Source organism: Castanea sativa, chromosome 1 (genome assembly GCF_040712315.1).
Source record: "Castanea sativa cultivar Marrone di Chiusa Pesio chromosome 1, ASM4071231v1".
NCBI lineage: Eukaryota > Viridiplantae > Streptophyta > Magnoliopsida > Fagales > Fagaceae > Castanea > Castanea sativa.
Genome location: NC_134013.1, coordinates 79,187,831 through 79,204,335, shown reverse-complemented (window position 1 = coordinate 79,204,335; position 16,505 = coordinate 79,187,831). Strand labels below are relative to the sequence as shown.

The following is a 16,505-nucleotide window of genomic DNA, read 5'->3' as shown; positions in this document are numbered from 1 at the left end:
AACTGAATTGTTACACTAATGTGGCTCAATATAAGCGTAACAATAATAAATGTTATGCTTCAATTTTTAGATGTTATATAGATAGATTTAAGAGCATATTATTACCATTTAGTATAGGAAAATCCACGGAGTATAATTTTGATAGGTATAGATAGTTCCTTTCAAATTTTAATGAATTATTGATTTGAATTTTGAAGTAGAAACTTTTTATAAATAATATCAAATCCATGTATTTGATTTATATTTTTAGTTAAAAGATTTTACATGTACTGATAAAATCCTGATGCCACTGGGCGCAGCAGATTGAGACATCAATGCATAATAAAGCGAAGGCATGTTACAAATTAAGAAAAAGGCCAGTCATGTTAAGTTGATATTAACACATTGGCTATTTGGTTTTTTCTTCCAAACGTGGAAACTGAACTGATATTGTGATGGGAAAATCTGTGGACACAAGCACAACAACACTGAAACCTAAGGCTGATCTGCTTGTTCCAAATTGTTGGATAAGGACTTAACTTCTATAATGGCTTCAATGCCACTTGTCCTTCTTTTATGCACAACGACATGGACCAATAAGTTGGATTTTTTAGACAGGACAAACAAATTGAGATTAAGAGAGTATATGATATGATATGATGTAACCTCCTTGTTGGGCTGCTTGTCTTCATTTAGAAAACCAAGAATTCTTAATTTAATATCAACAATTATTGGAAACTAGCAAGTTGCTTGTGCGATGCACGGATAATATTGTAATATTTTATGTAATTTTATCTTTTTGAAAACGTTATACATATATTATAGCATATTTATCATAAAACTTTGTTACTAATGAGTTTATCATAAAAAGTAACAATTATAAATAGTACACACATATTTATTATAATTATTTTATTCAACTAATGGGCAGTAATTAAAACAACTTTGGAGTAATATTGTATAACAAAAGTTGATCAAAGCATATTAATTCTTTCTATATTATTGATTTTTATTATGTGATGTAATAAAAAGCTTCATTACGATTTTTTTTTCTTCAATGCTTTGTTATTGTGGTATGGTGACACTTATAAAGCTTGTTGAAGGGTATTTTGAGCTTTCACTACTTTTCCTTTTGTTGCATCATTTGTGTTAATCACTAATGAATTGACACCGGGAGATTTTTTATTGGATCTTACTAAGTTTGGGCTTTGTTGCTAAGATTTTTCGTAGGTATTTGCATTCATATTAAATTTCAATGATGAGACGGTTTTTTGTAAATGTTTTTATAATTTTTTTGGTTAATTTTGGAATAGTGCAGCGAAAAGAATTAATATAGCATATTGAATTGTTTTTTTTTTTTTTCCATACCTTTTTGTAATTTGAAGGTACATAAAAAATCTTAGCAATTATGTAATTTTCAAAACCATCCTTTAGATTGAATTCATTCAAATAAAGTAGGAAAATCCTTTTTTTTTTCCTTTTTTTTTTTTCAAATCATGTGAGATTCCTTCTACAATATCAATATTTTTACAATAATTTATATAAGTTGTACCTCAGTTTGTTTTTAAGCAAGATCTCCTATAGATTTATTTAGGATTTTCTCAACATCTCAATTAAATATCTCAAAAGTTTTTTTGTTAGTTACATCAAAAACTTCAATTTGAATCTTATAATTGAAGTAATTTGCAATTGTATATATATAGTAGTTATAGTGAGATGAATATATTATAAATATTTGGAGAGTATGTAGTTAATGTGAGTGCCTCTAACCTTGGGACAGAAAGATTTGTTTTTGTTTCAAATTTTGCACACCAAGATGATTCTATATGTGGTTTGACATTCCTTTTACAAAGCATGCACGAAATGTAATACCAACCCATTGTTGTATGAATGTTATTTATTGTTGCAATACCCTAGCAGTTCGCATCTTGCAATGAACTTTGAAATTAATATGTATTATTTTTTTAATGTAAATAATATGATGTATTTTTTTAATGTAAATGATGAGCATAATTTGAAATGGTTAACAAACTTATTTCGTAGGATTCCATTCAATGCATTTTGTCTTTACTATTGTATTCATATTCTTTAAAGATAAATCTTCCTATGAAAATTGTTTTGCATGTATTTTTGGTATTTCTTTATAGGATTATGTTTTTGACCATTTCTTTGAGATTTAAGTTTAAAATTTTTCATAGTAGAATTTTATTTTAATTTGTTGAAATTTAAATAATAAAGTTTTACTTAAATTAAATAGTTATTAATATTTTCCCTTAATTTGAGAAAATATATTCTAACAAATAATATAAAATTAATTTACTAATTAGTTAGAGTAGCCACTTGGTGCAATTACGGCCACTAAGCCCAACTTTTATTATATAATAATAATAATAATTAGTATTATTATTATTATTATTATTATTATTATTATTATAATACTCATTCTGCTCTAATTTGTTTGTCTTTTATTCCATTTTGGAATGTCCCAAAATATTATCCTGTTTCTAAAATTAAAAACCAAATTTACTAATGTTTCTATTATACGCCTACTTTATTTCCAAAACCATTTTTGATAAATTTATTTAAGGGTAGTTTTGGAAGTTTATACATTTTTATACAACAGACAATACAATAAAAAAAAAAGTTAGATTTTTGAAATAGGACAAACAAATTAGGACGGAGAGAATACATGATATGATATGATGTAACCTCCTTGTTGTGTTGCTTGTCTACCTCTTAGCAAACCAAGAATTTTTAATTTAATATCAACAATTATTGAAAATTTGGAATTAGAGACCAAATTAAACTCTATCACATAGTTCAAGGATCAACTAAAGCTTTTTATTGCACAATTTAAATTATTAAGTTATATAGCATAGCACTAGAGTAAAACTAATTGTGAATTTTTTTAAAAAAAAATATTGCCGATTATCATTAAATTAACAAAAATAATTATTTTTAATGAAATTGATTTTAAAGCATAGCTAGCTAAAGAGGGGGAAAAATCTACCCCACTAGGAAAGTATTCATACTTTTTTATAAGGCCATGTATGATTCACCTTCACTACAAAAAATTGATGATATTCTAGGCCAATAAGATTCGCCCCAAAAAGTACACCTATAGCAGCAGTAATCAAACTGCCGCAATAAGTCTACCCTGAGTAATCTATAGCGGCAATTAAGAACGGCCACAAATGCACATGTGGTACTTTTACTATAGTTGTATCCTAGTGTTTTATGATTATCCACGTTGCGTCATGTGCTTATCCTTAGAGATAATATCAACCAAGACTGTGTGTAAGTGTTCCTTAGTTGTATACTTGTATGTATGTATATGGCTGCTTCCAGCAGAGACATGGCTGAATCTCCCACTCCTAATATGGCTACCAAGGAAGAGTTACTGTCAAAAAGTGTCCAAGAACTGATCATCAATGGTGGACAGCCACCAGATAATTATGTTTATAAAAACAGTACAGGAGTGCCTGATGTTCATACTCCTTTGAATGAAATTCCAGTCATAGACCTTGGTATCCTCAAATCTTCGGCAACCACAGTAGCAGAGGAGCTAGAGAAAGCTTCGGTCTGCTCTCAATTCATGGGGTTGCTTTCAGGTTTGATTTCATAGCACTTACTGATTAACAACAACCTATATATTGTTCTATAGAGTTATCAGGTTCACATAGTTATATTTGGACATGGAGACTCACATTTAAATGACAATCTTAGGCTCTTTAACTAAGCTACAGGTACTTCTTTGTTTAGTACTGCTAGATTTTTTTTTTTTTAACATATATTAATTATTTATTTTATATATTTTATAATAAAGTATTATCTCTTAAATATTTATTATATTAAAAAACCAACAATAAAATTGATCCTACTAAAAACCAACCTTCCTCTAAAAGTTGATGTTCACGTTTGATGCCGATTAATGAAATATAATGAATTTTGACACTCTAAATCATCTCAGAAATAATTAAATAAATTAATATCCGAATGGAAGGAAATTAGTTCAAAGCTTAAAATTGACAATTATAATACTCCTATAATATCTTGATTTAAGTAATTATATAGTTATGGATTCTATTCCTTCCACGTTTCATACTTCTAACTTATGAAATGGTCTAGTATCAACCATTGACATCTTTCAACCAAAAATAAAAATATAGACCTTTCATCACTTTTATATAACATACTCAAGAGTTGGTTTTGGAGTTTCAGGCAATAAATCATGGAATAACAAGTTCATTTCTAGACAAAATCCATGAAGCTACCAAGCAATTCTTTTCACTTCCAATGGACAAGAAGCGTAAATACTCTAGAGAAGCCAACAACATTGAAGGTTATGGAAATGATATTATCTTTTCAGACCATCAAATACTTGATTGGACTGACCGACTGATTCTCATGGTAAGCCCAGAAGACCAGCGAAAGTTCACATTTTGGCCTGATAATCCTACAGATTTCAGGTAATCAAATCATGTTACGTTTCCTTCTGAATAAAGAATACAACAGGAATTTATGGTCATTCATTACAAATTTCAAGAGCATAAACTTTTGACATGCACTTATAAAGTTCAAAATTATTTTCATTTTGATTTCTTAAGATTGAAATTTTGCATTTTAGTCCACTAAATTTGATTTCGCATTCAAAATGATTCTTCCATCTCTCCTGAGTGACTAATATGGCTATTAAGAGAGGAGAAAAAATTTATAAATTAAAAATAAATAAATAAACGTTTTGTTGATACTCAACGCTCAAATGAGTTATCAGAATGAACGAAAGGAAAATTGTGAAAATGGAATTAAAATTAATGGACTAAAATAAAAAATCTAAAACTAAAGGGACCAAATTGAAAATAATCCTAAATTTCATGGTGAAAAGTATAATTTAATCTTTCTGTTTTATTCCATAGAGTTTTCACTAGTAATTATTTACCTACTTGTCTAAAAAATGATTTTAATACCTTTAGATATCTAAATAGGTCAAATTTGCCATTTAACATCATTTTAGAAATTATTTAGTTAGTTAGCATGTTTCCTAAACATATTAACAAACTAGCATCTCAAGTCTTAGAAACTCGAGTTCAAAGAAGGAACTCGAGTTTCTAAGACTCATTCCAAGTGGTGGCAGTCTGACATGAAAAAAAATTACACGTGAAACTCAAGTTTTAAGGACTCCAGTTTTACAAAACAAAACCAAAAGAAAAATGCACACCAACCACAGAGAGAAAGCATTAGTTTTGAGCTCATTCCTTCCTTTCTCAAATGTTTCTTTTTTCCTCCACCACCACAAAGAGAAATAGAGAGAAAGAGAGAGGTGACTCTCTTGATCGTCGGTTGTGATAGGCCAAGAATGTATTGACCCTTTATGATGAATTAATCAATTTATTAACCAAGTTGGTTAATTAATCCAATTAACATGCACAAGCATGGTAGCATAAACAAATTACCAACTAAGTTACTATGCAGCAGAAAATAAATTTGACATGGTAATTTGTTTACGAATGGAGAAAACCTTCAAGGCAAAAACCCCACCGGGTGATTTTAAGGTCACCACTCCTGAGAATCCACTATTATCACAACAAGCGGTTACAAGTAAAGGAATCTCAGTACCTTATACCAACTTACAGTTGAACCCTTACCCCAATACGCAATTAGACTTTGTTTTGTAGTGAAAATCTCTCATTTTCAATGCACGGCTTCTAGTACGTAACTAACTAATCAATGCGCAGATCCTAGTACTCAACTTAATCACCAACTTGAGAAAGATATTGGCTGCAAAGTTCTTCAGTTCATCAACACGATGAAGATCACAAAGCTCCTTGGTCACAAAACCCAACGGCGTACAAACATAACAGCTTCTTCAAGAGAAAGATGAACTAAGGCAAATTCTGTCTCCGGTCACAATTTGTATGAACAAAACTTTGCTTCACACTCACGCAACCTTTGACGGCCCTTAAAATAATCCTTATATATGTTTAGGGTTGTGAGAAAAAAAAAAACCTAAACATGTACACACGAATTGGAGTGAAATCAGATCTGAAAAACTGATTTTCATAAATCTCAATAGATAGGGTATCTATCGAGCAGCTGTCGAGCATCAGGCTAAAGCATCCTTTTAAACCTCAATAGATGCTATCTGTCGAGCTTTAAAATCTAGCACTTCTTCACTTGTTTCTTGGACAGATTTGCATGGCTTTAACTCTTGACTTAAACAACATGTTTCTTGAAGATTTAAACTTTCTTAGAACTACCCAATTACAAGCGAAGTACGTTTTGTCAAACGATTAGCCAATTCTAAATGATATATGTTCCTAATATCATTTACATATCTCCTAACAATCTCTCCCTTTGACAATCCGTGACAAAACCACAACAAACAAATAAACATATGAGAGAAGAAAGTTCATGGCAAGAGAGACTTTAACAACCTGTATTTCTGAAACACTTTAAACAAAACTCATCAAGGCATCTTAGTGTGAAACAGAAAATAAAATATTGCATACAAATAATAAGAAGCATGTGCATAAAGAGAGAAAAGAAACAACACATGAAGATATAGGTGAAAATGTAATAACAACCTCAATATATATGACAATAAGAGTACAAGGTTTGCTATCACAATGTAAGAACAATGTATCTAAAAAGAAAGAAGAGAAAAGATATAACAAGTCTTCATTACATTCCTCAAAAATAAAAACACTAAGCACTCCCCCTAACAAAGATATCTCTTATACTTCTATACTAACTCTCCCCCTAAGTACATGACTACTTTTATACCCAAAAATGCTTCCCCTTTTTGTTATGAATGACAAAAAGGTAAGTCACTGAGAAGCAGTCATTTCCTCGTCATCGAAAAAGCTAGCACCATCATCCTCATCAGCGTCACCACCATTGGAGTCACCATCATTGTCCTCATCCTCAGATGCCTCTGGAGAAGGAGAGGGAGATTCTACAAAGCCATCAAGGCAAGTCTGTCGTCGTGTAATATGACGGATACGAGTGTTCACCTGACACAACTTATTACTGAGAGTGTCAAGGCGAGCATCCATGCGGTGAAGCTGCACCATAATCACCTCAAGGGTCACACCATTTGCGAAAGAAGAAGGGGCGGATGTGGACGGAGCTAAAGAAGCCGAAGAAGTTGTCGTCTCGATCCATGGCGGCTCCGGTCGAAGCTGGGCTTCACTTCGTCGAACGGTCGTCACATCTATGGCACACATCACAAAGAAGTGGCCCGACTCGAGATAGGAGATAGAAAAGTGGCGAATGATCCGCGTGATAGCTGAAGGAAAAATTAGCTTATCACGGGTCGCCATATCCTTTTAGACATCTTTAAGGGAGAGAATGAAGTGAGAAAGGAAGTCTATAGTAAGGTCCTCTAAGAGAGATAACAAAAATTGAGCACGAGGCTCTGTAATAGAGTTATAGTGAGAAAATGGATGGAGAACGAATATCATCACCATGTTAAGGAACCTCAGACCTTTAGCGAAGGTCGAGCAAGGGGTGTTTTGACGACCACCCCAAGAAGGTGTCTCACAGAATAGAGACATGAGTTCGTCTTTAGACACAGTCTTAAGAAGATCACAGCCGAGGTAGTCAGGATGCACTACCCTCCGTATGTGTAGCACATTGGATATAAGATCCGGAGTGACTATAATGTGTGTACCTCGAACGCAAGTGATAAAATAAGGTACAGAGTAATCAAATTCGTGCATATTGAAGTAAAACTCATGTATGATCACTGAGGGACAAGTGACCGGGAGGTCACAAAGTGACTCCTAACTCCTACTGTGGATGACAGTGGGAAGGTCAGTATCGAAAAAGTCCGATAGGATGACTTGGCATTCCGAATGAATGCCTTGTCAAGAGAAGTTCTCCAAAAAGTCCTTACGGGCTTTATCATCACAAAACTTGACATGGGAGAGGGTAGAATCAGAATAAGATGCCTTAGAAAGAAGAGGGTTTTGGGACAGAGTAAATTTTCGTTTAGGCGAGCAACTAATCGAAAGAAAGAGAGAGAGACACACACATGAAAGCACCAAACACAATTAATATAAAAAAGCTAGAAAAAGGAGGTATGTATGCATGAAGAATGCCTAAACATGTGACATGCAACATTAAGAACAACATAGGCTTAGCCCAATCCAAACCTACCAGCACATATTATTTCAACATAGTAAACACATATCTATAATGCATGAATCATTGTTAAAATGCAAATGTGATGCAATGCATGAACATTTAAGATCATTTGAACAAAACTCATTCCAAAAATTTCACTGAAACATCATCAATTTTGAAAAACCCCAAAAATTTTCAAAAACCTAAAAACCTAGATCTATATGAATGAAATGCATGAACAAGAGGGAAACAAGATCTTACCAGAGGGAAGAATATCAATCTAGGCCGAAAAACACTTGGATATGAGGTTTGGAGAGAGAGAAGAGTGTTTGGGAAGAGGGAGAGACGTTTTCTGTCAAAAGAGAACAGAGAGAAATGAGAGAAAATCACGCTGAATGATATATATAGAAATCATAAAGCTCGATGGATCAAGAGGTATCGAGAGGTGTCGAGCTTTAAAATTTGATAGATGTAGCTATCGAGAGGTGTCCAGAGCAAAAGAACCTCGATGAATCGAGAAGCTATCGAGGAGATAGAAACTTTCTCGATGGATCGAGAAGCTATCGAGACAAGTTCTCAAAAAGTTCAATGGATCGAAATTGCAATAGCAGATATTGAGAAAGGAAACTCAAGAGGCTCGATAGATTGCCTAACTGTCGAGAGGTGTCCAGCAGTTGTCGAGATTGCTCAAAAACAGTCTTTCAAGAAAAGAAAACCATAGACATGAATGCAATCAAACATGCCACTCAACCAAAAATCCAAACAACATTTTGAACTTCTCAAAATCATCTCTCAACAAGAAAAAAGTCAAGCATATAGATCCAAAACACACACACACACACATACACACACACGCACTCTAAACAAGTCTAACCAATTTTATATTTCAAAAACAAGTCAAGACAGTTTAGTGAACATACATTAACACATGTATTCCTTGTGATAGCCAAATCACATTGTACCTGCACATGTATCAAGATTAGCAAAGAATATTGCGTGTTGTGTGTGAAAACATCGCAAGATTGCACAAATGTCTACATGTTATGACGATTTGAGATATGAGAAAATTAATTTAACTCACACACAATCATAACTGCTTGATGGAGACTATCACCTTTGAGGTACATCCTATAACTCCCGCGTCTCCTAGAAGACACGCTTGCAATCATATATAAAGCATATTCATTCTTTTTGCTTTTATTTTTCTTTGCATATTTTCTTTTAAGCATATCATGCATGGGCATACAAGAGAGAGAAAAGAAATACCCAATGATGCTAAGCTTTTGACATTACACTTTTGCTATGCTGAAACATATGGATGTCATTTCATGGTTGGCGGCAACACTGGTGAGATGATTATTTATGCCTTTCTCTTAAGATTTTTTACTCCTTCCCGTCAAAAAGAGTGATACAAGTGTTAAGTAAAAAAGATTACTTAATCTTACTCATCACAAACATGAGCCACAAAACTCACTTGCTTAGTTGTGTACACAAACACACACTGTTTTTTGTATTTTTTGAGTTTTCAATTTTTTTTATTTTTATAAAAAAAAAAAATAAATAAAGCAAAATTGAAAACAAACAAACAAAAACATCTTAAACTAAGCATAACATAAAACTAGACTGACTCAAAACAAGAAAGCAAAACACACAAGTAATGCAAAAAAAAAAAAAAAATAGAAGAAGAGAGAGAGAAAAGTGACAAAATCGCTTCGAGCCTTTTTCCTTTCACACCTTGGAAGAACCTTTCCGTTTAGCGAACCCTTGATCCGGCGATGAGAGAGAAGAATTGAAACTGTTCAAGTTCGAAAGGAACATGAGGGCTTTGAGTAGATCTCCAAGATGAGCAAGAGATGATGGAAACTGATTCTGGTTTCCAAATGAGATCATATTTTTACTCTGTTGAGTGGCTAACCACTTATAGCAATTAGATCGAGTATGTCCGGTCGCTCCACAGTGATGACAGAGATGCTGCTTCTTCTGTTTGGACTTTTGGGTATTACCCTTCTTAGCCCTAGAGTTTTTAGTCTCTTTCTTATCAAGTTTAAGGGGTGCTCCTAAGATGGATTTACCCTTATCTATGTTCTCACTAGCTAAAACAGTTTTGACATCAGTGTTCTCAGATTCAACATTGTTAGCAGAAAGAACAAAACAGTAGTACTAGAGAAAGCAATATTAGGAGAAGAGAAATCATACCCTAAACCGGTTCGATCAGATGCAGATTTTTTAAGGCTGGGCATCTCATCAAGCTTTGCACTTGAAGTCCTTTCCAGCTAAGCTCTGACTTGAAATAGCTCCACTTTAAGCTTCTTAATCTTATCAGCCAAGAAATTGTTCTCAAATCTCAGTGCTCCAATAGTCTGATTTGCTTCATCAAACTTTGTGGAGATTTCTTATTGTTCAAGCTTCACATCACTGAGCTTCTTGGTGGCCAACCTATACAACTTCTCATGCTTTTCTGAGACTTTGTATAATTTTGCATAGGCGATGTGAATGTCATCTTGCTTATCCATCTTTTCAAACTTAAACTCCACCAAGTCTTATTCTTCATCCACATCTTCAACAATCCCCTCAGTAGGATTTATAGTGGTAGTGAAGGCATTCAGGATTCCATCATTCTCATTTTCCGAATCATCCTCAGGTTCAGTGTCGGTCAATGTAGTAGCAAGTGCCTTGCTTTTTCCAATGGTCTTGAGATACATAGGGCACTCTTGTTTCGTGTGTCCAAAGCATTGACACCCGAAATACTTAGGTCTTGAGGGAACAGTGTACTAACTGTCATCCCTACCATCCTTCTTCCATATGTCTTGGTTCTTAAATTAAGAGGAACTAGATTGCCTACGGTCCTTATCAAAGCCCTTCCCATTAGCATTCTTTATGAACTTCTTGAATTGTCTTGTGATGTAGGACTTCATTTTAGAATCTTCATCGTCTGAAGACTCATCTGTGTTACTACTCTTAGCCTTTAGTGCCATGCTCTTACTCTTACTCGATTTCTCGATTCTTGTCAAACCCAACTCATAGGTCTGAAGATAGCCAACCGTCAAAGGAATTTTGTCGATGTACTTTGATTTCTGAATTGTAGTGATCTTGGCATGAAATCTCTCGGGTAGATATCTGAGCACATTTCTAATAATCTTGGGTTCAAGAATGGTTTCTCCAAGATTAAAGGCTGAGTTCATTATGTCCTTGAGCTTGGCATAGAACTCATCGAACAACTCATCCTCCTCTATCTTGATCTCTTCGAAGCTTGTAGTGAGCCTCTGAAGTTTCGAATCTTTGACAGCATTAGCTCCCTCATAGGTTGTCTCGAGAATGGTCCAAGCTCCCTTGGCAGTTTCAGTAGAGGATATTTTCTTAAACTCCTCATTCATGACCGCACTGAAGAACATATTCAATGCCCTACTGTTGAAGTTAGCCGCCTTGATCTTAGCATCATCCCAATCGGCCGGCGCTTCCTTTGGCTTGGTCCAGCCTATCTTCACAGCTTGCCACACATTTTCATCTAATGACTGCAAGAAAGCTCTCATGCGTACTTTGAAGTATGCATAGTTAATGCTATCAAATAAAGGAGATATAATCAACGATTGTCCTCTATCCATGACAACAGGGATCAATGGATCACATAGCAAAGATTAACCCTAATCAGAGTGTGCCTGCTCTGATACCACTTGATAGACCAAAAATGTATTGACCCCTTGTGATGAATTAACCAATTTATTAGTCAAGTTGATTAATTAATCTAATTAACATGCAAAAGCGTGGTAACACAAATAAATCATCAACTAGGTTACTATGCAGCGGAAAATAAAGTTGACACGGTGATTTGTTTATAAATGGAGAAAACCTCTAAGGCAAAAACCACACCGGGTGATTTTAAGGTCACTACTCCCAATAATCTACTATTATCACAACAAGCGGTTACAAGTAAAGGAATCCCAGTACCTTATACCAACCTACAGTTGAACCCTTACCCCAATACACAATTGGACTTGTTCTACAGTGATGATCTCTCATTTTCAATGCAAGGCTCCTAGTATGTGACTACCAATCGATGCGCAGATCCTAGTATGCTACTTAATCACCAACTTGAGAAAGATGTTAGCTGCAAAATTCTTCAGTTCATCAACACGATAAAGATCAAGAGAAAGATGAACTAGGGCAAATTATGTCTCTGGTCACAATTTGTATGAACAAAACTTTGCTTCACACTCGCACAATCTTTGACAGCCTTTAAAATAATCCTTATATATGTTTAGGATTGTGAGAAAAGAAAGCATAAACATGTACACACGGATTGGAGTGAAATCAAATCTAAAAAATTGATTTTCATAAATCACGATAGATAAGGTATCTATCGAGCAGAAGTCGAGCATCGGGCTAAAGCAGTTTTTTAAACCTTGATAGATGCTATCTGTTGAGCTAGTTGTCGAGCTTTAAAATCTAGCACTTCTTCACTTGTTTCTTGGACAAATTTGCATGGCTTTAACTCTTGACTTGAACAACATGTTTCTTGAAGACTTAAACCATCCTAGAACTACCCAATTCAAGTAAAGTGCATTTTGTCAAAGGATTAGCCAATTCTAAATGACATGTATTTCTAACATCATTCACATATATCCTACCAGGTTGAAGAATGAAAAACAATGTCACTAAAAAAGGTGGCTTTCTTGATCAGAAATGGCCCTCTCTGCTATGTCAGCATCGCCAAACAATCTGTTGCTTTCCGCTTCATGGAACAAATGGTACTCTCTTCTTCTCTGCCTCTGAACCTCTCTTCTTCTCTCTAGCTTAATCTCTAGATCAAGCCCAAATCAAGCCTCCAAGGATGAAGCTCACCATTGAGGTTCTCTCTCAATCTCGTTCCCTATCTCTCTTGGAATTTTCTCCCTCTCTTTGCAAGTTCCAATTGGGATGAGTTTGTTGGGTTTGGGTTTGCAATTTATGATTGGGATGAGGTGGTGCATTTGTTGGGTGAAGAGCTAAAGGTGTTTGTGAATTTAGCGGTGCATTTGTTGGGTAAGGAGCTAAAGGTGTTTGTGAATCTCGTGTTTTGGTTTTGTTTTGTGGACTCAAGTTCCACATTTTTCCACGTGTACTATTTTTTTGAAACTCGAGATGTTAGATTGCTAAAATGTTTAGGAAACATCTTAACTAACTAAATAGTTCCTAAAATGATGTTAAATGGAAAATTTGACACTCTAAACACAATCACTTTCCCCCTACCTTGATTTTGTGTTCCATAGCATCCAAAAGACACTTCAATCATCTATAATAACATATGGTGGTGGTGGCAGCAGTGAATGGTTGGCTCTCCATCCATAGAAAATACAGGTTGAATAGTCAAACTGATCAGTTACACATAATAAAAATAAATAAATAACTGCAGGCATATTTTACTCAAGTATACCATGGAGTTAAGCCTCATAACTGAAGTCATCCTCAAAGCCATGGCAAAGTCATTCCTCAGGTGGTCACTGAATCTATGAATGACACACTTACAAGGGCATTCACCATTGAAGAAGTTGAAACAGCAGTGAAGGAAATGGCACCCTTGAAAGCACCCGGCCCCGACGGCATGCCCCTTTTGTTCTATCAAAGCTATTGGTCCCTAGTTGGTTCAAATGTCTCTCAATCCATTTTACACTATCTAAACACAAGTACATTGCCACAATCTCTTGGTCATTCCTTTATAACTTTAATCCCTAAAGTAAAAAATCCGGAATATGTGTCGCAATTTAGGCCTATAAGTTTGAGTAATGTGCTTTATCGTATTTTTGCTAAAGTCTTGGCAAATAGACTGAAAAAGATTATGCCTCAACTTATATCAAAACATCAAAGTGCTTTTTTGTCTGATCGCCTGATTTCTGATAATATTTTAGTGGCTTTTGAAACCCTGCATTATATGAGAAATCACAATAAAGGAAAGACAGGTTTTATGGCCTTGAAACTCGATATGAGTAAGGCCTACGATAGAGTGGAATGGTCTTACATGGAGCATGTTTTGATGAAGATGGGTTTTCATAGCAGATGGGTGCACCTTATGATGCTATGTATTACAAATGCATCTTATTCTATTTTGATTAATGGCGAACCCCATGGCAATATTACTCCTACAAGAGGACTTAGACAAGGCGATCCCCTATCCCCTACCTCTTTCTCATGTGCACTAAAGGCCTTCATGGCCTAATAAAAAAGGCAGCCCATAATGGTGATATAAGAGGAGTATCTATTTGTCAAAATGGACCTAAGCTAACTCACCTACTCTTTGCAGACGATAGTGTGATCTTTTGCAAGGCCAAGGAAAGTGAATGCCAATGCCTACTTGATATTTTGGCTAAATATGAGAGTGCTTCGGGGCAACAAATTAATCACACCAAGACTACTCTTTTCTTTAGCAAATCCACACCCAAAGAGATGCAATCCTCAATCAAAGATATGCTTGGAGTTTCGGTCATCCAACAATATGAAAAATATTTAGGCCTTCCATCACTTGTGGGTCGAAAAAAGAAGGAGAGTTTCACCCATATTAAGCAACAAGTTTGGAAAAAATTAGCTGGTTGGAAAGCAAAACTCTTATCTCAAGCAAGAAGAGAGATCTTAATTAAATCCATGGCCCAAGCTCTACCCACTTACACTATGACATGCTTCAAACTACCACTTTCCTTATGCCATGAGATGGAATCAATGATATGTAGATTTTTTTGGGGTCAAAAGGGTGATAATAGGAAAACTCATTGGGTGAAATGGCAAGATTTATGTAAACCCAAAAGCCAAGGGGGTATGGGCTTCAAAGACCTTGCTTTGTTTAATGATGCCCTCCTAGCCAAACAAACTTGGCGTTTACTCCATGACATGGATTCTCTATTCTACTGGGTTTTTAAGGCGAAGTTTTTTCCAAATTCTACAATCATGGAAGCAAAAAATCTGGCAAATGCCTCATATGCTTGGAAGAGTATTTTAAAAGGGAGGGATGTTATCAAGAGAGGTGCCGCATGGAGAATAGGATCGGGCCTATCTGTCAATGTATGGGGGGAGAACTGGCTGCCTACTAAACATAATCCTAGAATCATCACACCTGTGGTGATTGGATGGGAAGGTGCAAAGGTTGGAGATTTTATTGATCAGGGCCAAAAAATATGGAAGGCCGATTTAGTTGATCGAGTTTTGTATGACTTTGAAGCATCAGTTATAAAAAATATCCCCCTGTGCCACTCCATTCAAGATGATGTTCTTATATGGCCATTCACGTCGGACGAAAATTACACAGTCAAGTCAAGATATCGTTTTTTACAGGAAGCCTCTAGAGTGCAGCAACCGGGTCAATCATCAACCCAAGCTCTGAAACCATTGTGGAACAAAATCTGGGCTCTTGATGTTCCAAACAAAGTGAAGACACCGATATGGAGAGCATGCAAAAACTCTCTGCCCACAAAAGCAAACTTGTTTCGGCGCAAAATAACACCTGATGGACAATGTGAGATATGCAAACAGGAAGATGAAGATATAATGCACGCACTCTACCGCTGTCCCACCTTGCAATCTCTCGGAAATTCCATACCAGTGTGGAATCAAGGCTCTCTCAAACAGAGCACATGCTTCACTGACTTTATTGGTTTTATTTTTGCAAGTACGGCAGATCCGACGCTCTTTTCCTTGGTGTTATGGAACCTATGGAATCGGCGAAATAATCTCCGACTCGGTAAACCAACACTCCCACTGGACAAGGTACTGGAACACTCTTGGGAGCAACAACTTGAGTCCCATTCCAGTCCCATGACGTCCACAAACCAGAGAAGAACGCAGATAGCAACATGGACTCCACCCCAAGATAATTGGTATAAGATTAATTTTGACGGTGCCACATTTGCCGACGATAGAAGTGCAGGACTGGGTGCTGTCATTCGAAACAAAGAAGGTCGAGTTATGACAGCATTGTCTCAAAAAATCCCCTGCCAATGTCAGTCATCGAGGTTGAGGTTCTTGCAGCACGGAGAGCTCTTGAACTTGCTGTGGAGCTGGGTTTTGACCACATCATACTTGAAGGGGATTCTGAAATTTTAAAAGCCTTGTAGAGGGCAGGAACTTCACACCCTACGGACATTTAGTGCAAGACGTTGTATACCTTAGTAGTTTTCTTTCAGCATTTAAAACTTCTCTTGTATGCCGCTCGGGTAATAAGTTAGCTCACTCTCTAGCGAGGAACTCAAAATCCCTCAATTATATACAAATCTGGATGGAAGATGTACCACCAAATCTATTACTTATTGTTCAGGCTAACCTTACTAGCCTACCTTAATAATATTCAGTGACTGGGTTCTCAAAAAAAAAAAACCCATATGATCTGCGGATGCTAACCTGGCTGCCATTTCATCCAGTTAGATCTGTTTTTTCAAGTG

General features: G+C 35.5%; 1 pseudogene; it reads left to right on the top strand.

Annotated features, from left to right (window-relative positions):
* The first annotated feature begins 3,173 nt into the window (after window positions 1–3,173).
* LOC142635111 (protein SRG1-like) lies at window positions 3,174–16,355 on the top strand (annotated as a pseudogene).
* Window positions 16,356–16,505: the final 150 nt, after the last annotated feature.